We start from the raw sequence: 26,015 nt of genomic DNA on the forward strand, positions 1-26,015 counted from the left end.
CTGCCTCAAATAAAAACCAAATATCAAAATTTATAGAAACATGGTCTACGTATATAGAATTTTTTAACCTAATTCCGGTTACTTAATTCTGTCTGTTAGCGAGAGCCACTACATCGTGATAACTTACATTGATGTTTCTGCATTTGGCAATTTATTATTATATTATATTATTAGTATGGGATTTTTTTTAATGGGCTTTAGGTGAACTGATGAATACACACACGCTCGCACGCACGCACGCACGCACACACACACACACACACGCACATACACATTATCACCCACATACAAAAAAAAAATATATATATATATATATATATATATATATATATATATATATATATATATATATATGTGTGTGTATATGTATATATATATGTATATATATTTAAAAAAAAAAAACAGTTATTAAATTTTTTTTAATTGATTTGTTTGTTTTTTTAAAAAATAAAGGAGAGCAATGATGATGTCAAATCGAATGAACAATACTGAGCTCTCCTGAAAAAAAGAAAAAAGAAAAAAAAAAAAAAAAAAAAGCAACAACTCTCAAGGCCAATTCAAGATCTTCTAGAAATATTTCCTCAACCGCAAAACTGGATCCCGGCTTCTCGAAATGAGAAAGGAGCTCTCTCCAACTGGCTCTCAAGTCAACGTCAGAGGGGGGGATCTGATTGGGCTCTAATTGAATTTGAGGTGTATGATCAAAGCCCCCTTAGCAGCTGTGATAACCTCCGGGAGAAAATAAAAGCGTGTCTGTGGCAGGAAAGATTACATCTTGCCTCTTTGTCCGGGGCGGAGGCCATTTAGTGTCTGCTTGGCATTCATGTCCAGACGGGATCCATGTGGGAATGCATAATGAAGGGGAAAAAGTGGACATCTTGACTCGAGAGCTCTACTGTATTTGTAAAGGCGTTGCACTGGCAAAGTACGTGCAATCAATTCCTCCTCATTCATAACGGCAAAAGCCACCTGAGACGTATACTACGCATAACCGTGTGCATGTCTTCTCCCTTTAAAACTGATGGTCCGACCTTGTCGTCATATGAAGGGTCTGTGGTCCACCATGATTGCGGATCTACCGCGACCTGCCCTTGGGAATTCAATTCAAAGCACTCCTGCTGCTGATTGATGATCCAGGTTTAACTAATACAATTTCAAGGTGCGCGAGTGGCTAGGTTTGCTCATTAAATTAACTTACTAATAGACCCCCCCCCACCCCCTCAACATCCCACCTTATAGTGTTGGGAAGTTCATTCCGAGCCGCAAGTTCTTTGGCTTGGGAAAGATATTTTACGAAGTACACAGCTTAATTCTGGCATAGCATCGAGTGGGTGTTCACTAGCCTCCCCCTCCTGCATTAACAGGCAAAAGCATTTCAATCAATGAGTCTTCTAATGGGGCCTCCTAGCAAAAAGCAGGGCAGGGCTATGGCTTTTCATTACACGCTGCAGATTACTACACTCAGTCAGCGCACTCAAGCCTTTCCCGAAATGTGAGAGGTGTGGAGAATAAAAAGCCTCGGCGAGATGCATCCCTTCTTTGGATTCACCTGTGACGGCTGATGGCGGTCAACTTGGATGGCAGTAAAACAAACATGCGCCTTAAGGCGAAATGTTAGCGGAGGAGTAGCTAGCCTTGGCTAACCTTGCCAGCAAGATGAATTCTCGCGATATTTGTGAGTCCACAAACTCCATAGAATATCTTGTACCGCTCCCGCTGATACGTTTTGCAGCCGATCTTTTTTCAATCGGACCACTCAGGCAGGATGAAACCAATACGCGCTGATGATGGGGGGGGGAACAAACAGGATGCTGCAATTAATTTTGTTTTTGCAGAATTACTCACCGTTTCCTTGTTGAATTTGAACAGCGAGAGGAGTTTTGTGCATTTTTATCTGGTAAAGATATTTCTACTGACCATCCCCACCCCCCCGCCCCTCCCCACCACCCCCCTCAAAAAAGATAACGGGAGACGAGATTTTCATCCGTTGCCTTGATTGGTCAAAACAAAATGTACAAAGATGCAGCATCGTCCAATCAGCTCGAAATATTGTACAGCAAGCCCCGCCTTTCCCGAACGGGTCTGCCGAGTGAAATACCAAATTGATCATGCGAATAACTCCCTCGAGTGAATCACAATTATCAATCTGGCTGGCGAGGGTAAGCCTTGGCTACCTGCCGAAAGATTTAACATTTGACAGATTTAATTGGATTTCTGACAGGCCAGTGAAGCTCCTTGATAAAGCGGGATGGTTAACTTCTCAAGATGATTCAGAGAAATCTCAAGATTAAAGCTGATCAGCTTGTAATGGTTAGCGGTTTAACTTACTGGTTTAACGTACGGTAATCAACAGTGCAAGTGCCCAACTAAGTATAAAGAGTGGTTTGCGATATATGCATAAAACTACAATACAATTAAACGAGACTATACACATATTACCAAATATTAGCACCGCCAATGACGTTACCTCACATGAAGGACTACAAAAGGTGTTATAAAGAAGCAATGTAAAAACGGCAATCAATTTTCGCAGGCCATGCAGAGCTGGCAGCTGTAAGATTTATGTTAACGTCTTGACAAGAATAAAGCAGGTGGTGTTTAATTACAGAGGGCGAGGGTGGTGCGAAACACCTTGATACCCTTGAGTCCCTTGTCTTGCCGTCATGTTACGTCGCGACTTACTATTCTATTCTTGTCATCGAACGGAAGCTGCGACTGTCTCACCTTGATTGGTGCAAAGTTTGGATTTCGCAGCTTCCTGCAGGGTAATATTAAAACACAATTCTGACATTTTTAATGAGCGACGACATCCTGCATCACCCTTGCTCATATTGTGACAAATACAGAACTTGATAAACAACTTACAACTAGCATCTTAGAGCAGTCATTCTCCAGTCTACCAGTGGTATGCTGGCTCCCTCTAGTGGTATGCAAAAGCATAACTGCAAAACTGGCAATAGTCAGGTTTCCATCCAATTGTTTGTAATTTTTTAAGCGAATTTACTTAAAATGCGCAAAACGGACATGCAACTCATGCCCGTTTCCATCTGTTCTTCTTTTGCAAATATTGAGAGGGGACTCCGCTGCTATAGGGGGCGGTATACACCATAGAGATGGGATCCGCCAGTAATTTAACTCTTTGACTGCCAAAAACGTTAAATAACGTTTAGTAAAATCCTATGGAGGAGTGCCAAAGACGTTAAAAGACGTTTGTTTCAAAACAGAGGTGAAACTAACCATTTTCTATTGTTGATTACTGAAGAACGGAATAAGGTAGAAACAAACTTTTTTTTCTGATGAAAGATGAGAGTCCAATCTTTCATTTGGTAGTATGTGTGTTTCCATAGTCCAAACACATAATTTTCTATGGACCTTGAAAGATCAGTCAAAATGCTTAAAATCGGCTGGCACTGGGGACAACCCGTTTCTGAAAACGTCTGGCAGTCAAAGAGTTAAAAGAAGAAGAAGACCAGGAAGCGAGTGCGCCGTACAATGACATCGTATGAGTTTTCTATTGTAAATCTTGATCAACTCTAGCGTTTCTTTGCTGTTTTCCATCTAAAATAGCATTAATACTCGCTTTATTAATTAATTCCAAAAATCTTTCAGTTTCGTCGCCCCTCCCCCTCCAAACATGCCTTACTTTATCGTCCGACATTGATTTGGGACTACAAACGTACATGTGACGTAATATCTGGTCCGAATCAGCGGTTATTCGCAAAACCTGTTTCCGTCGCTAAAATTCTCATTTTCCCTTTTTCGATACGCTTCAAAGTCCACCCCCTCTAAGTGTAAAAACTTTTGGGAAAATTTTGCGCCTTTTTTTTGAATTTCTAGCGTTTCCATTCCATTTCTTGAAAATTGGAATAAAAATGGGAGGATGGAAACCCAACTAATGTCGTTCTTTAACCTGAATTTTGATTACTTTTGGAAAGCCGGCCGGCTGATCGATCAGTGCACCCCTAACGGATACATAGGGAGAAAAACTCCCATCCCCTGATCTCAACCCTATTGAGAACATTTTCTTTTTTTTCAAGCAGCTCTATGAGAGTAGTTTGTTTTTTGTCAACTATATACACAGTGACCACACTTAGTGTAATCTCCATAATGTGATATTTTCCAGTAGTGGCTCTCGCATTTGACGTTGAAAGCGTCATTTCCAGTAGGCCAAAGAGAAGAGTGCCCCCCCCCCCTCCCCCAGCATGTGAGAAAGAAAAGATTATGGCTCAGGGAAAGAGAAAAAAACAGCAACCATAGGCTGTATTTCCATGTGTGTGCGCGCACGTGTGTGTGAGCGAGCAGGCAGTCTTCTCGTGAAGATAACAAGCGTGTGAACATTTCAGCGCGAAGTGACTCTCCGTCGGGGAGACGACACGGCGTCGCGTTTCTGATCCGTCACGTACGCATCCAGTGAAGGCAAACTTGCGCTCCGAGTTCCATATTGAGCCGCCGGGAATTAGCCGCGGCAAATTCAGAAGAGATTAGCCGCGGCGTTGGAAGTAAGCGGCGTCGGCTCCCCAGCACCCCCCACTGGTGCCATGTTTTTAATGCCTACCCACTTCCCCCATTCAACATTAGATTTCGATTGAAGCCTTTTAAGCTTGACCTCTTGTTTTCTTCGGCCCTGCGCGCGCGCGCGCGCACACACACAAAACTCCATTCACACGCTAGTTGCTGACAAATACACAAATGCACATAATTTGATGCACTTTAGCGCATTCAATAAGTGGTGCGGTCAATATTTTCCTGAGCTGTAAGTCACGTGAGTGTGTGTGTGTTTCTGTGTGTGTGTGTGTGTGTGTGGTTAATGAGGGCGGGCGGGGCGAGAAGCCCGCAGGGCCCTTCCTGGGGCGCTACTTTGACTCCGACAGCTAGGATGATTAATGGAATGTAAATGTTGATGGATTATTGAACACGGATATGATAAAGTTGCTCCAATACAAAAATAAAAAACAGCCAGGCCACTTTGTGAACTGTGTGTGTGGATTTGGGTTGGTGTGTAGCAGTTTGGGATTTTAATTTTTTTTTAAATACAGTTAGTATTAGTTTCATTTTTTTTCTTTATATATAATATATTCTCAATATTTGTCCCGTTTTTTTATTTCGTTAATGAAAATGTTTTTTCAATTTTAGTTTTAGTTATTTCGTTAAAATTTTCATTAACTAATGACGTTGGTGTGTGTGAGTTGGACGGATGAAGATGTGTGGGTGGTGCTGAGTGTGCGTGTGAGTGCTGATGAGGGTGTGTGTGCGCGCTGATGAGGGTGTGTGTGCGCGGCCGTGTGTGTGTGGTTGTGTTTAAAGGGGCAAAGTAAATAGCCTGAGGTTTAAAAGCCGCAAGCCTTTTTTCATAGCAAAAAAAAAAAGCATTTTTATGTAGATAATCAATAATTATAGCAAAAATTAGACTGGCAATTTAAATCCCCAGCGGGATAATCACATCTAATGTTGATGTTTTCGTCTTTCCACTTTTATTCACTTACGGATTCATCAACAGTACAAAAAGCGAGTGAGTGGAAAACCTCTGCTTATTGTCTCGTTCAATAGCCGCGCATTAAGTCAGCGCTTGCTAATTAATTTCCATCAGAGAGCCACTCAAAGACTCAACAGTCAATGAAGAGAAGCTACACACTGGATAGCATGTAGCCTTGTGGAAGGCTAAGTGCCGCGGTGAATAACCAAAGCCGCCGGGTAAATGGGAAATGGAAATTGGCAGTTCGTCACCAGCACATTACAACGGGACTTAGTTCACATAGGACTTATTGACTATTTATTTGTTGAGAAATAGTGTATGAAGTGCTGCTTCCATGAGTGATATTGCTTTTATTGTCATTACCTTGATACTTGTTTTTCGTTGTTGGGTTAGCTTCCACCATGTTTCAGTGGCTCTCCTTCTACACCCCTCTAGATCCACCCATTGTCGTCAAAGATGTACTCTGTGGTTATGTTTACTATTTTTGACTTCGCAAATTGTATTTGTGGTCGATGTTATTTGTGTGTGCGTAAAAAAAATTGTAGAAGTCCAGAATGGCTCCAGAGAATTCCATTTTAACATTTCTTGTGGTTTGTTCTTGTTCAACCGTGATCTGGCAGTAATCTGAAAGACAATACGTGTAATGAATATACAATGCGTATATGTGAGCCGCATTGTAGGTGGCGTTTTGTTGCCTTAAAATGCTAATTGCTAATGCTAATGGCTAATGCTAATTGCTAATGATAATGCTAATCGCTAATGCTAATCACTAATTGCTAATGCTAATTGCTAATGCTAATTGCTAATGCTAATTGCTAATGCTAATTGATAATGCTAATTGATAATGCTAATTGATAATGCTAATTGCTAATTGTTAGGCGAATTTTGTTGGTGTCTATTAACATTCATGTGTAGGCAATGTAGTGCATATATTGATTGCATTTTATGTTGAGAAAACTTCACTGCACATCTGGGCTGTAATTTGTTTATGAATGTTTAGCTGTTTGGGTAAGCTAGTTCCCTCAACTAGCCAAGGTGCAGTGAACTATCGCTTGTTCCCGCAACTAGCAAGGTGCAGTGAACTATCGCTTATTATTACACATCACAGACATATTATTATGACATATGAGGGGGTTGGTGGGGGGGGGGGGGGTGTAGTAAGACGTCTCCTTTCACAAAGTGCCTGTGATGTTCAGTTTGAAAAGTCCAGATTTCAAGTCTTGAAACCGTTTTTATTTTCTTGTGGCATCCTTAACAGAATTCGACAAACTAAAATGTCTTCATTATGGACATTTCTCGTTGCCATTTTGATATCCGTCCCGACATTTAGGAGTTGATCATTTCCAACTAAAAAAAGAGTAGAACAAAACACCTTTTGAAACGAGAAACCAGCCGTGTTGGACATGACTTGGAAATGTGTCGACCACATCCTGGGAGCTGAAGTGCTAATGATGACACACGGCTGATAACCTCCCGGCCAGGCGGCGAGCCGACGGCCCGGCCTCTCCCTGTCTGTCGGCTCCCTCGCCAGGTGACAGGCCTGCAAGCTAACAAGCGCCGAGTGTGCGGGAATGTCGAAGCGGCGCCGTGCCGTGAGGGAGATCATCATTTCCGTGTAACAACACACAAAAAAAAAAAAGCAGGGCTTATTATTCTGCAGACAGGTTCCTGGAGTGGAAAATTAGCTTCCGCGAAACCATCATCTTTCCGGGCAACAATTTGCCACGTGAAGGACGAGTGTGTAAATGAAAGTAGGGAAAAAGCAATCGTCTCTCGTGTTGACAGAATGTGTCACCAAACCTGGGATGTGTTGCTTCTGAAGTGACATAATTGTTTGTCATACCGCTTGTATTCATCCATTCAATTGCAAGAATGGACTCTGTTGTGCTCTCAGCAGCAGGGCACCAGACACAGCATAGAAAAATATTTTTAATTGTTGCCGCAATGTAGATGCACAGTACGTGCACACTAATGCTTAATTTTGGCCATGAAATTAGTACAACATTAGTATGAAATGCTAATTTATGGCCACTAGGCAAGGACCCATTACTGGTTTGACAGTTTACGGTGTTTTTAAAAATTCACATACTTGCTGTCATTGGTAATTACCTCTTCTTTTCTTCTTCTTTTTTCTTGGGAATGGACATCTACACAGGGCACAATATGATTGGCTGCTTGCAGAGTTGAGTAAATGAACCACTTGAGTTAATTTCCGCTAATTTACTTGTTTTTCGTAATCGAGAAAGAAGAGAAAGGGATGACGAAAGAATGCAAACACAGATGCCTTTTTGCGCTGATTAATATCCCCCCAAAAAATCATTACATTGACCAGCGGATACTAGTTAGTTCCAAGGAAACCATAAGTATCTGTTTTAAAAATAGATTTCCAGCGATACTACACTGTGATTTACTAAGACGTATTAAAACATAAGACAACTGTCAGATTCAGATTACTTTAATGAGGCTTTAGTGGTCAATTTTCCCAATCAAAAACCCAACCGAGAACGGGAAGAATGTCAGGTCGTCTTTCAGCGCCCTGAGTTTCTTGAGGGGGGAAAAAAAAACGTTAAAAGAAAAAAACAGCTATTTTTAGACCAAAAAGGCCTCATTTCGCTGATAATTTTGCGCAGTTAAACCGTTAGAATCTGAAATCAACCAATGCCTGTGGCCACAAAATACAGTAACAATGGAAACCGGTGTAATGTGTGCACAAAGTACTAATGGGGGTTTAATATTTTATTTTATTTTATTTTATTTTATTTTATTTTATAGTATAGTATAGTATAGTATAGACTGATAGAATCCAGTCCAGGGCATGCCAGAGCCGTGTGGGACATCTTACTCCCGCCCCTGACAATTGAGCTAGTACTTAGCCTGAGTCTGATAATGGTGATGCTGTTAATGGTGACATGATCAATGACCTTGAGGATCTGATAACATTAACAAGGCCTCAAAATGATGTTTCCACAATTAATTTGAACTAGGAGACTGCACATAGATTGCCAGAAAAGTCAAGCTGGAGCCAAACAAATGTGTTGACCAGTAGTGTGCAACATCGGTATCCTAAATTGTTCTTTGTAAACAACTGTATCCATGCCTACTGTACCGCTTGTCTTCATTTCCAACAAGCACACAGTGACCTCATCTCTTTGTAATCCCACAAATTCCCTTCCCCCACCCGTCTTTTATGCAGTTCTGAACAAATTCAATTGTACATTGTGATTGCTTTCATTGATTCCTACATTCCCCTCCCCTCGCCCCCCCTCCGTCCCACCGGACCGACGTGTTCTCCGGATCGCTTTATTCCCCCTTCACACACCTCACTGCTCTCTAATAACAGCACCCCCGTTGGCAAGAAACACGAGGTTACCTGCAAAGTCCGCCGGGATCGGGCCAATATCAGAAATTCGAACCGCCGTCGGTTGAAATCTCAGGAGGAGCCTCATACTAATTAAGGGGATGTTAGTCGTGTAAGTGTGGAGAAGACTAGCCTGGCGGAGATTGGCTTGAAAAATTTGCCCCAAAACCTGCATGGAGAAGATGAGCGGTGAGCAATGACCTCATGGGGATTGTGGCTTTAAGGCATCCTCTTTTCTTGGCAACTGATCTTCAGTGCATGTAATTAGACTGGGCCGCTATGGTGCAGGGGGCAGATTTTTTTCCATCTAATCAGAAATAGCCGTCCCGAGATGTCTGAAGAAGGGCTACATTGGAACAGAACATTAACTGGATAGTGCAAATGGTATCAAGTTCAAAAGATGCATGCAGCAGTTGCCATGGGGCCCGTCCTTCTATGTTCTTGTGCTTATCATGTGCAGGATCGGGGGTCTGTCAAATGAAAATCCAGAATGTGCATATCTTTCATTTACATTTCCTGTCAGTTTTCTGGGTACAGAAAGGTATTTCTATAGCATCTTTCAAGTAGCCCAAGAATGCTTAACAAGAGCGCTGTGTGTGTGCCAGTGTTGCTCAATGTATGCTTTGGTGAACAGAGGGTGCTTGAGGAGGGGTTTTTTTTTTTTGTAGATGTCCATGGAAACAGCATCATAGATTTGAATAGGGAGTGAGTTGCAGAGGTGGCACAGTGGTATTAGAGAGGATGCTGTCGAGCCTTGGGCATAACATCCATGTCCGGTGATTTCCAAATGAGCCGAGAGCTCTCTATTGATGAGCAACGGCGGGGAGAGAAAAACATATAGGGGGCTCCGCCGCTGCGATGAAAGGAAGCAAGATGTGCAAGACGTCTCGGATAAGAATGCGGGCTCCTTGTATCCATTCAGTGCTCCAGTTGATATTCAGCCCGTGAGGCAGAACGGGGGCGAGGGAGAGCCTATCCCCTTTTCCCTCACATGCCTAGTCATCTCAGACGGCTGCAAATTGAACGCCGCATCAAGGCTGACCATTCAAGTGCCCCCCCACCCCCCTTTCCATCTGATGCTGACAGGCTGCGATGTGATAGAAGAGGTCGGAATGCTCTAATGCCGGGGGTCTCAAACTGGGGGTCCACGAGCTGTAACTTGGGGCTCAGCAAAATAATCAGTATTATGTTGTATTAGGACTGTTTTTATTCTAGTGATCATTCCCATGCGGAGACTGTTGGCAAGACCATCACAAATCTGAAACGCTGAAATGACAATCAAGGTTTTAGCTGGAGGGGGGTTTAGAATGGGGAAAAAAATAACCTTTTTTCAATCAATCAAATGGAAAAGTTAGGCTTCATGAGCCTTGGTCGAATATGGTACAGGCCTTATCACTTTGCTATGGTTTGGTCTTTTACTGGTTTTGCTTAGCACAGTGGTGCTAGAACTTTTTACATGTCCAGTACGGTACACTTTAATTGAAATCATTATTTAAGCACAGAAAAATAGAAAGTGTACCTAATTAAATATTTGAACAAAAAATGTCTAAAACATTAAATGCAAACGTATTGGACACTTAATTCCGTGATTTGTCTGTGTACCACTAGAGGGAGCCTGCCTATCAACCATTCACATGCTTTAGCTTAGCACCGGCTTTAGCCTAGCACGCGCGCAAGAGGCACGGGCAAGCTAACGACAATGACCTTGTTGGTCCAAGTGTTGAACTGAGCTCCCTTGTGCTGTACTTAATGCCCCAACATCCTCACAAAAACTCTGACCGCCTCTTTTCCTCATCTTCCTCCGGGTGATGTCTCTGGTTCAAAGCACATGGACAGCAAGGGGGGTGTCGGGGGGGGCGGACTTCATCTGCCGAGCACGCTCCAAAGGCGACCTTGAGCGGAGGGTTTGATTGAGGTGTTCAAAACCCGGCGTGAAAAAGAGGATTGATAGAATCAAGCGCACGGGATTACTTCACATTCCGCGCCGCACCCGGGCCTCTGGCCTCCGGATGGTGTTGCAAATGAAGTGTCGGCGCAACTTTGCAAGGGAAGACGAATGGAAATGAGAGCGCAACGGCGAGCCGCTGAAAGAGGACGGGAAGGAAAGGTGGGAAACTTTGAAAGTTGTGTTCACTGAAGCACCGTGCAGACAATGAATACTGATGCTGGAGCTCGATGCCTTCCCTTTTCTTCAAACTTTTTACTGTAGGAGTTTTTGAATAGGGCACCTCCGTGGTCTAGCGGTTAGCTCGGCTGCTGAGGTTCGGGGTCGAATCTCTGCTCTGTTCCAATGCTAGTGTAGGTTTTCATTGCAGATGAATGTGTTTGGTTGGTAACCAGTCCATGGTATCCCATGTTTTTCATGCAAAGTCAGGTGGGATAGACACAAAAAAAAAGGTTCCTTTAAAGGTGTATTGAAGAATTTTCTTGAAAAGTAGAAGTAAAACGTCCGTTTGTCACTTCTTAAAAACCATGCATACGGAAGACCATCCTACCAGTTATCCTGCTTGTCGGGGGGGAAACGTCTATCAAATGTCGAGAATTTGCGGGTTCATCTTAATCTTCATCTTCATCAGTCCCTGCAGCCGGCGTCGCTTCATAGACGGATGTCTTCTTGCGGCTTTCAGCCATTTTGAAAGTATGCGGTGGGATCCACGGTCGTGGGGCTACAACGATGAATTGCTGAGTCTGAAATTCAATGGTTACAAGCTACTACTAGAGGGCGGCACGGTGGATGACTGGTTAGCACGTCCGCCTCCGCCTAGAGGACGTGAGATCGAGTCCGGGCTTCGGCCTTCCTGGGTGGTGTTTGCATGTTCTCCCCGTGCTTGCGTGGGTTTTCTCCGGGTACTCCGGTTTCCTCCCACATTCCAAAGACATGCATGGCAGGTTAATTGAACACTCCAAATTGTCCTTAAGTGTGATTGTGAGTATGGTTGTTCGTCTCTGTGTGCTCTGCGATTGGCTGGCAGCCAGTTCAGGGTGTACCCCGCCTACTGCCCGAAGCCAGCTGGGATAGGCTCCAGTGCCCCCCGCGACCCTTGTGAGGAAAAGCGGTTAAGAAAATGGATGGATGGATGGATGGACAAGCTACATACATTCGAAGTGCGCATGCGCAGCTATGGACGAGCACCCATGACGTCGTCGTGTCAGATTGATTGACAGGATCGAGAACCAATCGTTAAGATGATCCACCCGGAAGACGCAGCGACAAAAGATTGAATACATCTTTAATGAGGACAAGAGATATAGAAAGTAGATGGATGGTTGTTTGTCTTTAACCCTGGAGAACCCAAGAACCCTTTTCTTCTTTGGACAATTATGAATTATACATTAAATGACTGCTATAAGTTCACTGAACACCAAAATATATGTTTTTTCAATTTTAACCCTTGTTTTTTGAACTAGCTCAGAGTTGCTAATTTATCAAAATATATATATAAAACATACTCCTAGGCATTCTGCAACATATGAAATAGATTAAAAAAACAAAACACAATTTTACGATCTGATGGTTTGCCATCTTGCCACCACCACTCTGGCTCATGTAAGTGCAATATTCATCCACTAGAGGGCCCCATGCAGGGGTCAGAAGTGGCACTCTGGACTTTTGAAGTTAAATTTGTTAAAAAAAAAATTTAAAAAAAAGGTCTTTGTAATTTGAGTAGCAGAATTTATAGGGGCCAAATTTGACCCCGTGGGTTCTCCAGGGTTTTAATGTGCCCTTTGATTGGCGACCTAGCCCGGGTGAACCCTACCTCTCGCCTGAAGTCAGATGGGATAGCTTTCATTTCACTGGCTTGTTACGGAACATATGGTTTTAAATTATGCAACAAAAAAGCATAATGTCTCCTTTAAAGTAAGTACGCAACCGGAACGAGTGTAGAAATAATGCTGCCATACATCATTCCTGTAACATTATTTGGAAATATATCGTTATCCAATAATCTGTCTACACCATGTTACTATCCGTAATTGAACTGTTAGTCATGCGCTCCACCTCATCCAATATCCATTAGCAGTCTTTCACTCGGAGTTCATGCGCCTCAAAGGCGGTCAGCCGAGTGAGAGGACAGACCGGTGCCCCATTCATTTTGGTCATGGCCGCAATGCCCATGACCGGATAGAAAGGCAAGAGACCTATTTTTCAAGACGGCGGGAGATGTGATGCGATGGGACACGACTCGCATCGCGGAGCATCTCGTCTGCAGAGAGAAGCAGTCAGGAAAGTTGACGCTCATGTTAGTTCAGTGAATCAAAAAGCAGAGGTGGCAAAATTGCTCAGACTCAAGAAGAAATACAGATACATGTGTAAGAAAAGACTATAGACCAACCCCTGTGCTTCAAAAATACACTTTACTTCTATATGTTTCTTAAGGTTACACAAGTATTTTTTGAATGCCAGAAGCTGTTGGTTTAGGCTAGCACACGACCTAGCTCAACATTCTCAACATTGAACAAACAAATCCACTGATAACTGAAAAATCCACGTCGGTACGCTGACAAAATATTTGTTCCGTTCCGTTCCGTCTTCAATTCCGCTTATCCGGGGTCGGGTCGCGGGGGCAGCAGCTTTAGCAGGGAAGCCCAGACTTCCCTCTCCCCAGCCACTTCACCCAGCTCCTCCGACGGGATCCCAAGGCGTTCCCAGGCCAGCCGAAAAAATATTTGTACTTCATTATTTTCCCTCTCTTGCAACAAAGGCAACACACAAACAACCAAGAAATAGACTTGGAGAGCTGTAGCACGTCTCCTTTGTGACTCTTCAACACATGGAAATAAGTGGCTGAAGTATGACACTCGGGGCAACATTGTCAGGAGGAATTTACTTGGCTGAACACAATGCGGCGCAAATAAACGAGCAACTTCGCCGTGAAGGCGCTGAAAGAGCCTTGAAGTTGATGATTTCCAGATATTGCGCCCGATGCGCTTCACGCTATCCGTCACACTCCAATCTCATCCCGCGCCCTCCGTTCCTTTTATCCGCCACTCACAAGATGAATCCCGGTTACCGTCATTGTGCGCGCATCCGCGTGACACCCCTCACTTTGGCGTGGATTCTTCTAGCCCTCCACCGCTACCATCCCCCTAGACCCTTCATCTACCAAGGAAATATGGGCAATTTTGAGTACTATTGTAGTATTAGTCTTTGCCGGTCAAGGGGAAAGGACAGGGAGAAGAAAAGCAATCATAATTCAAGCTGCAAATAGCAATGAACATGCCCTTGCAAGCCCTTTTTCATGACAAATCCTCAAAACCAACCTTTGGAATTGGAGGACACCTTCCATCCCACCCATGAATTTTCAAATAGTCCATGCACAAAATATAGAAACATTCACTTGTTTGTCTTGAGTAGAAATGCAAAAGATGCTTTATAGATACTATAAGAAATCAGTCACATTCAGCTGAACTGTGTGGCGTGTTACGAAAGTTATTTTACAAACTTTTAGGACTAACTTCACTCACTGTCTGGTTATGTATTTATGCATGTACGTATTCAGAACTAGTGTCACAGAAGATGTACAGGGTGTCCATAAAGTCTCTTTACCATTTCAAAAATGTATTAAAAATGCAATTGATTAGATATTTTATTTAGATTTGTTCTATTGTATGCAGCGTTTATTAAAGTTTTTTTTATCACACTGCATTTGTGTGTTTCAGGAATCCTGTTTGTCAAAGGTCAAAGGTCGCCCACTCCTTCCTTTATCTAACACTGTCCCTGTCTCCATAAATTTCTTGTGCCATGCACGAATTGACGGACGTGATGGTGGATTTCTTCCATACTTAGTTCTGTAGTTTCGCTGAGTCTGCCTATCCGATTTTGTTTCAATTGCGCCTTCTCTTGAGGGGTAGCCATTTTGTAGGGGTTCATTCAACATCACCTCTTTGACAAACAGGATCCCTGAAACACACAAATGCAGTGTGATAAAAAACTTTAATAAACACTAAATACAATAGAACTAATCTGAATAAAATATCTAATCAATTGCATTTTTAATAAAATTTTTAAATGGTCAAGAGACTTTATGGACACCCTGTATTTCAAATTCGAACCACAAGTTTTCTCCATCAAAGTAATGCCTCTGGAGTTTATTTAATACAGTTTCCGGGCATTCTGTGCCACACCTTCATGCACTTGTGGAGAATTATTCTGGGATCCTCCGCATGATGTCATCCATGTATTCAAAATGGCTCCCATTGAAATATACCAGAAACGTCACATGGAAGGAAACCCGGAAATGTTCCACCCCATGCAACCCTAGTTATGGCGGACATTTTACCCAATTTTGGGTTGATCCATGACATTTTTTCCATAGGGTTCTACTGAGTGGTGGCCTGGTGGGTGGTGTCTGGTCGGTGCTGGATTTCACTTTCCTTTCTTTTCTTTGGTCCTTCCTCGGGTCTCCTGAGGGCCTCACGACTCTGGCTGGAAGTGTTCGGTTTAGGTGAACGGTATGGGATTTTTTTTAATAGGTTTTAGGTGAACTAGTGAATACACACACACTCGCATGCACGCACACACACATAATCACCCACGTACAAAAAAATAAATAAAATAAAAAAAGAAATAAAAAAAAGAGAGCAATGATGATGACATGTCAAATCGGTAAAATTACTGAATGAACAATACTGAGCTCTCCAGAAAAAAAAAAAAAAAGAGTTCTACTGAGTGAGTTTTGGGGGGGTCTAGTTAGGGACCACCACAAGACATTTTTTAGGACAATTTCTGTATTTATTCATTTCATTCAAAATTTTGATGCATCCCGACTGGTATTATTGGGGTTCTCTTGCAATGTTGTTGGGCATTAAACCCCAGTTTGAAGATGGGTCTATTTCAACGTAACACCGGTTTCGTTGATAACCTTGCCTAAATAGAAATATGTTTATTTTGTCTACTCAACAAGCATCATTCTTCTCTGTCAGGGGGAGGACGTGACGATTCCAAACGAGTGAGTGTTCTTCTGCGAGCTTCTTCATTAAGATGAAGGCATCGTGCGCGGAAGGCCTCTCGTTAGCGACCGAGATCGAAGCGCCGCTGAGGCGGTGGGCGTCGACCCCGTGCAACGCGGACGAGGGTGACGCCCCCGCGTCAATTTGCACCATTGCTGCAAGATGAAGGCTTGCAAGAGGGAAAAGTGAGGTGAGATGTTAAATTATAAACACGTTGTTTACGTGAGAGTGGAAGCCTTTAATCACAAGGTAGTCCGTGTATTTGTTCTTGAATGTGAGAAGTGTTTTTTTTTTTTTTTTGTCTTCATTGTCACAGCTCAACATTCACCGTGTTCCTAATGAGCACTACGAGAGGTTGCTGCAGTCTTAAAAAAAAAAAAAAAGGCAAATTACCCACATACTGTCATCTAGGAAGGCAGGACAGAACATGAGTTCTCAAACTAAGGATGTGTCACTTCCCGTCAATTAATCTGCATTTGACAGTGAGATGTTTTGCTGCGTTGTTAATATTTTAGACAAATGATGCAGCAAGCCCAACAGGAATCCTTTTAACTTTTTGACTGCCAGACGTTTTCAGAAAAGGGATGCCGTGGGTGCCAGCCGATTTAAGCGTTTTGACTGATCTTTCAAGGTCCACAGGAAATTTTGTGTTTGTACTATGGAAACACACATACTACCAAATGAAAGATTGGAGTCCCATCTTTCATCAGAAACCTTATTCGGTTTTTCAGTAATCAACAATAGAAAATGGTTAGTTTCACCCAAATGCTCTGTTTTGAAAGAAAATACAGAGAAATCAAGTTTTTTGTGAAACGATATAATTTCATGCACTCTAGTGAATTTGACACCTTTTTTTTCCCATGAATGATGCCACAAACACCTAAACAGTTCTTTACTTCTGTAAAACACTACCACCAACAATGAAAAAGTGTTTTTTGATAGCAAAATACGTTTATTTACATTCAACAGTGTAACAATTTGACAAAACAAATTTCGCAAACTATTTACAAATGTGTGCAACCGTGGTACTACAGTATTTACAATTGTGTGGCTGTTTCAAATACAGTTTTTCTTTTTGTAACACTCCCCTGCGTGCAAGGGGACGCAGCAGGATTTGCACAACAGATTAGTTTCACTGCGATTGCAGACGCTACACTTTTTTGCTGTGCTCGGTTGTGCTCCGCGTTTTCCGGCGTTAGCATCGCTAACCGGTGAGGCTTTATGACGTGATCATAGCCGCTGCGTCAGCGCTTCCAACTTCGGCGTCAACCTCGGAGTCACCATCATCATCATCGTCGTCATCAATGTGCTCTTTAGCATTGGTCGATGCTTTTCGTCTTTGAAAAAAATGCTCAAGCGTGAGCTGCTTGCAGCCGGTCGCCATTATGGCTTCCTCAGCCATTGTCCCCTCAACACTCTAGCTCCGCCTCACGTCTTCTACTGAAGCCTACCCAATCTTGTCCAAAGAGAGTCATCGCTGCCATCTAGTGCCCAAAAATAGGCATTATACTAACTAGATCTGCTTGATACTTTCAGCACAGCTGGCCAAGGCTTTCCTCCACCCGTTTCCCCCCCAAAAAAAAGAGAACTTGGTGAAAGTCTTTTAACGTCTTTAGTGCTCCTCCGTAAGATTTTACTAAACGTTATTTAACGTTTTTGGCAGTCAAAGAGTTAAGAAGTTTGGAATCAACTACAGCCCAGTAGACACAATGATTTTTAATCTTTGGTTTGTTTAATTGTAAAAAAAAAAAATAATACATTTGAGAGACCCCATGCTTGTTTTTTCCTGATCATTCTGTATGTGTGCTTACTGCTACTACAGAGGATTTAAAATTTGAAGGCAATCATCTCTGCCCAATTTTGACCCCACCGTTCACAAAGCAGATCAGGGAGGACACATTAGATAATCGGGTCTCTGCTGACTTTAATCAGAAAGAACTAAGCTGGTTCAAAATGAGGTCAATTAGCATTTTAAAGACATTGAGCCAAAGATTGGAATGCATTATGGTCATCATACATTTTGATTCATTTTCTTCTTCCAATATCATTTGTCAGTAGTTTGTTACCTTGGAAAACTTTCAAGCAGTTGCCATGAATTGTCACAAACGGCAAAATAGCAGCAACATCAAAACACGATGCAGAGCCGCTCAATCTATGGCGCCTACTCACTCGACTGTGTGTGCTTGAAAAAATGTCAAAACTTGCCAGCGTACGTGACTCCGCCACAGTGCACAGCCACCTGCATGAATTCATATCATCTGTCACCGCTGCCTACGCTCTCCCCCCGGTCCCACCCACCCGAGGAAGTGCGGCAGTTCCCCAGGCGAACCCGCACCCTCTTTTCCGCCCCTTCGACTTTATCCGTCACGGACGCTGAAGCTTCCCCCCCCTCCCCGTCCCGCCGCCCGATGCAGGTGGGCACGTGTTTGCCAACCGCACCCCGACGTCGACACAAAAACGGGCTAACCGTGACTATTTAATCAGTCACGCTTTTGAGCACAAGCCCGCACCTTGCTGACTATCTGGCTGACAAGCGTGGCGACGTCAGAACGTATTTCTCATGGCTGTCGTCAAGGAGGAGAAAACATGACTTTGGGCGAACTCGCCCTACAAATTCCCATATGCAAATCGGTAGATTTGTCAGTGTGTGATTAGGACACAACACAACCATCACTTATACTTCAATTGTGTGAGTGCTTCCAGCATTCACACATACATTTTTTTAAATGTATTATATTTTATTCTCCTCTCTTTATTTGATGTACTTCTTTAAGTTCCAACTTCAACATGTCCCAAAAATTCATGCTATATGGTCTGTTATTGTTCTCATTCAATTTCCTTTCAATTCCACATTTTTCATGCAGCTCACGTTGGGAAAATTCTCACATACCAAAAATTCTAATTTTTTTAACCAACGTATAATGAACCTTTTCATCAATGTCATTTCGCATTCAATACATTCCATATATTCTATTTTGTTGAATTTCATTACATATCATTGAAAATCATTCCACACTTTTTTTCAACATATTGCATATTTAAGCAATACTGTATATTCCGCATCATTAAAATTCATCCATCCATCTATCCATCAATTTTCTGAACCGCTCATTCCTCACAAGGGTCGCGGGGAAGCTGGAGCCTATCCCAGCTGGCCTTGGGAAGTAGGCGGGGTTCATTAAATATTATTTAATGTAATCTCACATCATTTCCTTCCATATCTTTCCACATAATTGCATGTCATTTCATATCATTCCACATGGTTTAGTATTTTTTATTTTTTTTTTATTCAGCATTCTTGCATTCACACTCAATTTCTCAAGGGATCACCTTTTCTAGCATATCGTAACATCTCACTTAGTGTGATGGTTTTAAATATGCGGGTCACTGGTGTCGTGATACACTGGCCTAGCGACAACTGGCAGCGTGGGATCAGTTCCCACTCGGATGATGATGTAAGTGCGAATGGTAGTCTCTATTTGTGCCCAATGATTGACTGGCCAAAAATTCACGGTGCAGTCCTCCTTTCAGCTGTCGTCACCTGGGATAGACTTCGACTACCCACAACCTTCTACAGTAGTATAGCCAATTCGGTTTAGGCGAACGGTATGGGATTTTTTAATAGGTTTTAGGTGAACTATTGAATACACACTCGCACACACATACACATACTCACCCACATACATAATGTATATACAGACGCTCCCCACCTTACGAACGAGTTACGTTCCGGACGATCGTTCGTAAGGTGAATTTGTTCGTAAGTTGCTTCAGTGCTATATTTTGTATTATAATTTATGTTTAAAGCCTATATAAGTATATTGAAGGTTTATATAAGTATGTTTAAGGCTTGTACAAGTAACCTGCATTGGTTTGTACTGAAAAAAACTTAATAAAATGGAGAGAATACGTACAGTACTGTACTGTACTACGTATGTTAGAGAGAGAGAGCGAGACACACACACAGTATGTACATGTACGTAATAAGATAAATAAAATGAAGTTTAACTTACTTTTGGAAGATGTACTCGATGCTTAAGGAGATGATGGAGGAGGAGGAAGAGGAGGATTTGATATCATGAGAGATTCTTCGTCGTCGCTGGAATCGGCTTCAAAAGTTATTTCCTGCTTCATGGGGACCGGCGTTTCTTCCTCCTCCTCCTCGCCACGTTGCTCAGCCTCCAATGAGCTCTCACAGCGCCAAGCGTCGGTATTAGCGGCGGAAAGAAGCACTATACAGTGCAATACAAAATCTAACTTACAGCATTTCTTTCCGAACATTTTTCGACATACTGTACGCGCAGAAATGTTCGTATGTACCGTTGTTCGTAACTCGAAAGTTCGTAAGTAGGGGAGCGTCTGTATATATATATATTTTTAAATATAATTAAAAAAAAAAAGAGAGAGAGCAATGATGATGATATGTCAAATCGGTATAATTACCGAATGAACAATACTGAGCTCTCCAGAAAAAAAAAAAAAAAAGTAGTATAGCCAATGAATAGATGGAAGATCCTTTTGGATATCAATCCATCCATTTTGTTCAGTTTTTTTAGGATACGAGTGATGATGGCAAAGGCAGGGCACCAATCAAAATCCAACTATTTTCATCCAAACAATTAAAATGTCAAATTTCCATAATACACCCAAAGTGACTAACTTAGTTTTTCTTGTCACTTTGCAACTCTGCAATAATCCCTTCTATCTCTTCCCCCCTTAGCCCCTTCACTTGGCAACCCATTTTTCTTCCTCCTGTGCCTGTGGAGGCGTGCTGCCATGCCCAAGAGCAGGTACACGGTGGGCCAGGGATGTAGGCGACGCTTGGATGGCCCCCGACCGGGTTCTCTCCATCTGCTGGGACGGCGCTTCCGCAAGGTAAAGTCTTGCACTGTTCTTTCTTTTGCCGCTTTGTTGTTTCACTCAAAATCACACGTCATACCCAGCGATAGCTTTTTATATCCTATAAACTTCAACTAGAGTGATTTGAAGGAATCTGCTGTTTGTGTGTGCTTGTGGTAGGGAGGGGGGTTTCAATCACAGTCGTGTGTATCATATGTTATTAATTTGTCTAGCTGTCAGTCGAAACACACTCATGGCTGTATTTATTTCACCGCCCTCTCAGGCTCCATTAGTGGGTTGGGTTATTGCTTTTTGATTGTATTTATTCCCCTTCTGCCTTTCATATCCGCAACAATATTACTTGGATATATGCTTTCCCCCTTCTACCGTTGTCAAAATTTGACTGATTGATCTTTCAATAAATCTATCTATTAGTTTATTACTTTTCTACGGTGGAATGTTGTTACTGTACCGGGTAGGAGAGATCAACAGCGGGATAAAGTCTATCGTCAGATTGGATATTACATTTATTTGTTTGCGCTTTACTGATTTGGTGAGAGCATTGTGATTGAAAGAAAGAAATTTCAAGGCCCTCCGTGCAAACCTTAACCTTGCATTTGACTGCCTATTGATTTCTCATATCAAGCGTTTGTAGGTTGAGGTTTGAGACTCCACCAAAGAACAAAGGTACAGTTCCTCTCCACTGATCCATCTGGCCTTGGGGGAGGGGGTGTGTGGGCTACAATGAAACAGACGTTACTCAGTAGGCTACAAAATATGCAATTTGACTGCAACATTTGCACTTTGTATTAGGCAACTTGAATGCAGAATCAGGATTAATCCTCAGTGTTCGCTGCTCTAGCCGACAAGTGCAGAGCACTTGTACTTTTTTTTCACTGCAAATATCCATAGTGGCAGACAGATTCAGTTCTTTACCAATAATGAAGGGTTACTTTGTTTTTTTTAATTTGGTTAGACACTCAGAATGAAGGTATGTTTGTTGTAGTGCTGGCCATGACTAAGACTAGTTTGTCTTTTTAATACAGAGCGTTTGTTGCGATGAATCCGTACCTCAAGTAGGACTCTTTCATTTAAATCCTCCCTGTGACCTTCCTTGTCTTAATTGTTAAGTCCGTCCCCCTTTCTTAAGATGTTCTCCAACATCTACGGTCACCTTGGATATACAAAACAAACACGCACTTACTTGAGGTAAGACCAACACATGTATAGTCATTTTATGCAGGCTTGTATCTCCTCCAACTGCCAGGCAGACACCGAGTAGATGAAGTTAATGACACTTCTCACTATAATCCTACTTGAGGTCTTGAGGCCAGATAAGAGGAGGCCAAATCAACTCGAGGATGGTATATAGGGTAGAGAGATAACATGAGGATCTCTTCGCAACGAAGGTCTAGCATGAAGAGAGCCATTCCTTTACTCCCCCCACCCCCCCTACAACATATACCTCCAGGTTGTCCTCAACTCCAAGCACAAGCTGCTCAGACATTAATGCCCGCTGACTGCCGACTTTGATTGACATTGCCGACTTAACCGGAGGCATAAATCCAAAGCCGCGGGAATGACTATAGGCTGTAAACAGCAATAAATAAACAGTGATAAACTCATCATTGTACCAGGAGTCTTGTCGCGCTGCAGTAGTCCTTGCAAGTAGAAACATCTCTGGAGCCCTTTGGTAGTAGAACGCACTTAAACTGAGTGTTGCCAGGAGATTCACGTGTGTGTTTTTACTTGGCGCGGGGTTGTTAACTCGAATTGGCATGTCAGGAAGGAGCATGAAACCTTTTGTAGTTTATTTCATATATGCCTAAGAGCTTGAAGCCAAGAATTGCTCCATTTGCTGAAAAGAATGTGTGTGATTAATCGTTAAGTGCCCTCATATGTAAGTGCTTGTTCATTTTGCGAAGGATAAGACAAGAATTGTGAGGTGAAGCAAAGGGGGGCTCTTACAGTCAAATGGCCTACATTTTTTTTCCCAGCTATCTTCAATTTTCAAGAGCCTGAAAAACTCCCAACAAGATTTAATTGAATTAAACAAGGTTGCAGACTTGTTGAAGGTCAGATATGCCGGACGGTACTGCAGAGGTTGTGCTTCTAGTCGATGTCAGGGCCTGTCTCACGCAAAAAAGGGCATGAAAATGCATGTGAATAAAATACAATAAATATTTTAATAACACATGAGGAGGTAGTGATTCACAAGTGTGGAAAAAAAAATCTTAAGTACAAATCAACCCAGTGGTGTTTTCTACATGGACACCCCAGCATATTACATCATCACCCCAGGCTAACAACTGTCAATAGTCTTACACAAGACCAAGTTTCTCATTGTGAACCTCTTAGTGTCCAATTATTCAATATTTTTTTCAGCTTTCTCTGAAATTCTCACTCGACACTTGAGTTGAAATAAGCAGAAGGTGCCTGTGAAGGTTGTAGAATAATAGCCTGGCACTTTGAACTGACAGTCTGAAGTGGTGCGATGTATGCATGTATACCGCGCGCCATAAATCCACCACATTCTCAGTCCACTCCAGTCACAACAGTATGTGCAATGTATCCTAGAAAGTGACAGATGTGACTCAAGGGTGGAGGTTTCCGCATACTTTGGAAGAAGGTCTCACAGCAATTATTTTAACCCCTGCGGCTTGAACAAAGATGCAACATATTTGCAGATTTTTCCAATCCCAAGAGCGCCACAGTCCCGTCTACGCTTTAACTCACCGAAATTGAGTTTAGTTTTCATGATTTTTTTGTTAAATGGCATGTTGAAATGTTAACTGTTCATGTTTTTTAATCATATCATGCTGAAAATATGTATTTTACTTCTGCTAAAGCATGTCATTGTTGTGGCACTAGCATTGTTTTTGCTTCTGTTACCTTCTTTTGCTTTTGACCTCCCTAAATGTACAATGTTTATTTTGGAAGGTAGCTAGTTAGCAGCGGGATAGCATGCAGTTTTTCAAATGCGAGGCAAGGTTCATGCCTCAAGCTTTTTATTTGTGATTAATGTCCAGGTACTTTTAACGTAGCATCACTGCCGTTGTAATTAGCCTGTTATTCTGTTAACCTAATGCTAATATGAAATGCTCTAGACTAGCTAACAACAACGAGTATAGCTATTGCAGTACTATTAAATCATCAAACTGTTTACCTTTTGCTGTGTGTAAACAATTAGAACTGGGGGAGTTTGGCTTTGTTTGTTTGTTTGTTTATTGAACATATAAACCACTAACAGAAATACTGGAATTAAAATAAAAAGATTGAAAAGAAAAGTTTTTTTCTTTACATACATAATCATCATTAAGCACAGCTTACATGTTCAAAAGGGAGAAGGAAGAAGTAAGAAACGTATCGAGTTCTACCCCCTTACAAAAGAAAAAAACAAACAAACAAACACAATCTTAAGTTCCGTTGTCTGACTGCTTCTTGCTAGCTCTACCTCTTTCATACTACCGGCGGTTTGTGTATTGTTTTTTTTCCGTTGATGCGCTCAATAGCTCATTAGCTATGACAGACCGGGTTTGCTGGCTCCTTCAGGCTCATTTATCACCAATGCGGCTTTGTTTTACTGCAAATCCATCACAAAGAACCATGGATCTAGTGTTTTGAACACTTCTTAACACATTTTTTTCACGTTAGCTAACCCTTTTCTTATTTACCCAATAGAAAAGCACAAAGTGAGATTCTCTTTATCAGTTGACACCCTCCTCCTTTATCCTCTGATCAATAACTCAGTGTAATACTATCAATGTTGGGTATTGCCTTCATGTCTGCAGTGCCAAAAATACACTCCCAGGCAAATGGGGTCAGATAGCAATTTTAAAGCTTCCCGGAATGCTGAGACTTGATAAATTGCAGGATCAAAGATGTGTTAATGATTCATTTGTCTATGACTCATTTGATTGTTTTTGTACTTAATTTTGGTTTTGCCTTTTGTTGATCTGACTTCCCTGGTCCCCCGGGTGCTCCTGCACATGTGATTTGGTGCAAACTGAATGCGTAAGCCAATATCTACCTGGCGAGGAATGAAGCTCACATAAAGACCGGCTCACCCATGATCGCAGTGGAGATGCTTTTCTCCAAAACTGTCAGTAAAATTTGTCTCAATGAGTCTGATTGATTACATTGTGAAATACAATTCTAAGTGTGCAGAGGCACGGCAAAATAAGTCAATTGCTTACTGGATTGTTTATTGACACGCTTAACTAAACTATGGGACTAATTAGAATGTGATCCCTTGACAATAGACATGCATGAATGATTCTCACTTTGAATTATCATGGCAGCAGAGCAGACCTGTGTCACATGGAGAAGGCAAATATAACAAAGTTGGATTACAAATAAAAGGGTCATTTGTTATGCGTAGTTCACTGCAAAAAAACACTAAAATAGAATAGATGCTACATGATTCATATGCGTGGATGGATAATTATCACCATCCCAATTATAAAGGAGATGCAAACAAGAGGTCTAGTAGCGGGGCAATATTTCTTGTCTGGTTCGGTGTTCAAATAATTAATGAGCATACTTTTAATCTCCCGATGGGGAACGCTCCACCAGAGGAGAGAAGATTGCTAAACCCCTGGATGGCTGAAAAAAATAAAATTATATTTATATATATACACAGACACAGGGCAGGCCAGTGCATGTTCACACGAAGTAGACACGATTTTGATCACATGGCCTTATGTTTCTCCCGAAAACCTTAGTGAGCCCACAGTGAATTGGGAATATGCAAGATGTGTCAGGCGAATCGGTGCAAGCAGTTGTTTGCCTCCCTGGGGCTGGAAGGGGTTGCCTGGCTGGGCGACTATTCAGCATGCAGACCACAGGCTGAGGAGACAATTTATATATTCTGCCCGCAAGTTTAGTACCGTGTACGTGTGCAGTATGGCTGTTGCTCTGTTTGAATTGTAGTGCTATAAAGGAGCCATTGTTTTGTTTTTTTCACAGTTGAAAACTGTTGTCTTGGGGTGGGGGTGGGGGGGGTGGGGGGGTCAAAATATATCAAGGATTAAGCATTAAAGGCTCCTTATCAATCCCTCTATTCTAAAGGGCCAATGGGCTTTGTTACTGTGGTGATCGCAGGCGGAGCTCGGGTGTTGTGACTAAGAAACTAGTTACTAAAATGAATGAACAGACATTTGCCAGATGCAATGCTAATCTATGCTAATATATAATTGCTGCTCTAAAGGGGAGGGGGAGCTCTACTTCCTTGGAGGGAAAAGGTGGATCGTCACCCTGCCTTGCTGACGTGTGTGTGTACAAATGCTTCATGTTATGTCACAATAAGGTGATATTCAGAACAGCTTGGTCAAAGACAAATTTTCAGCTGTAAAAGGTTCATTAGGCTGTTTAATTTCACACTTTGAGCGGTGG

The sequence above is a fragment of the Vanacampus margaritifer genome, chromosome 15 (assembly GCF_051991255.1).
Source record: "Vanacampus margaritifer isolate UIUO_Vmar chromosome 15, RoL_Vmar_1.0, whole genome shotgun sequence".
NCBI classification, from domain to species: domain Eukaryota; kingdom Metazoa; phylum Chordata; class Actinopteri; order Syngnathiformes; family Syngnathidae; genus Vanacampus; species Vanacampus margaritifer.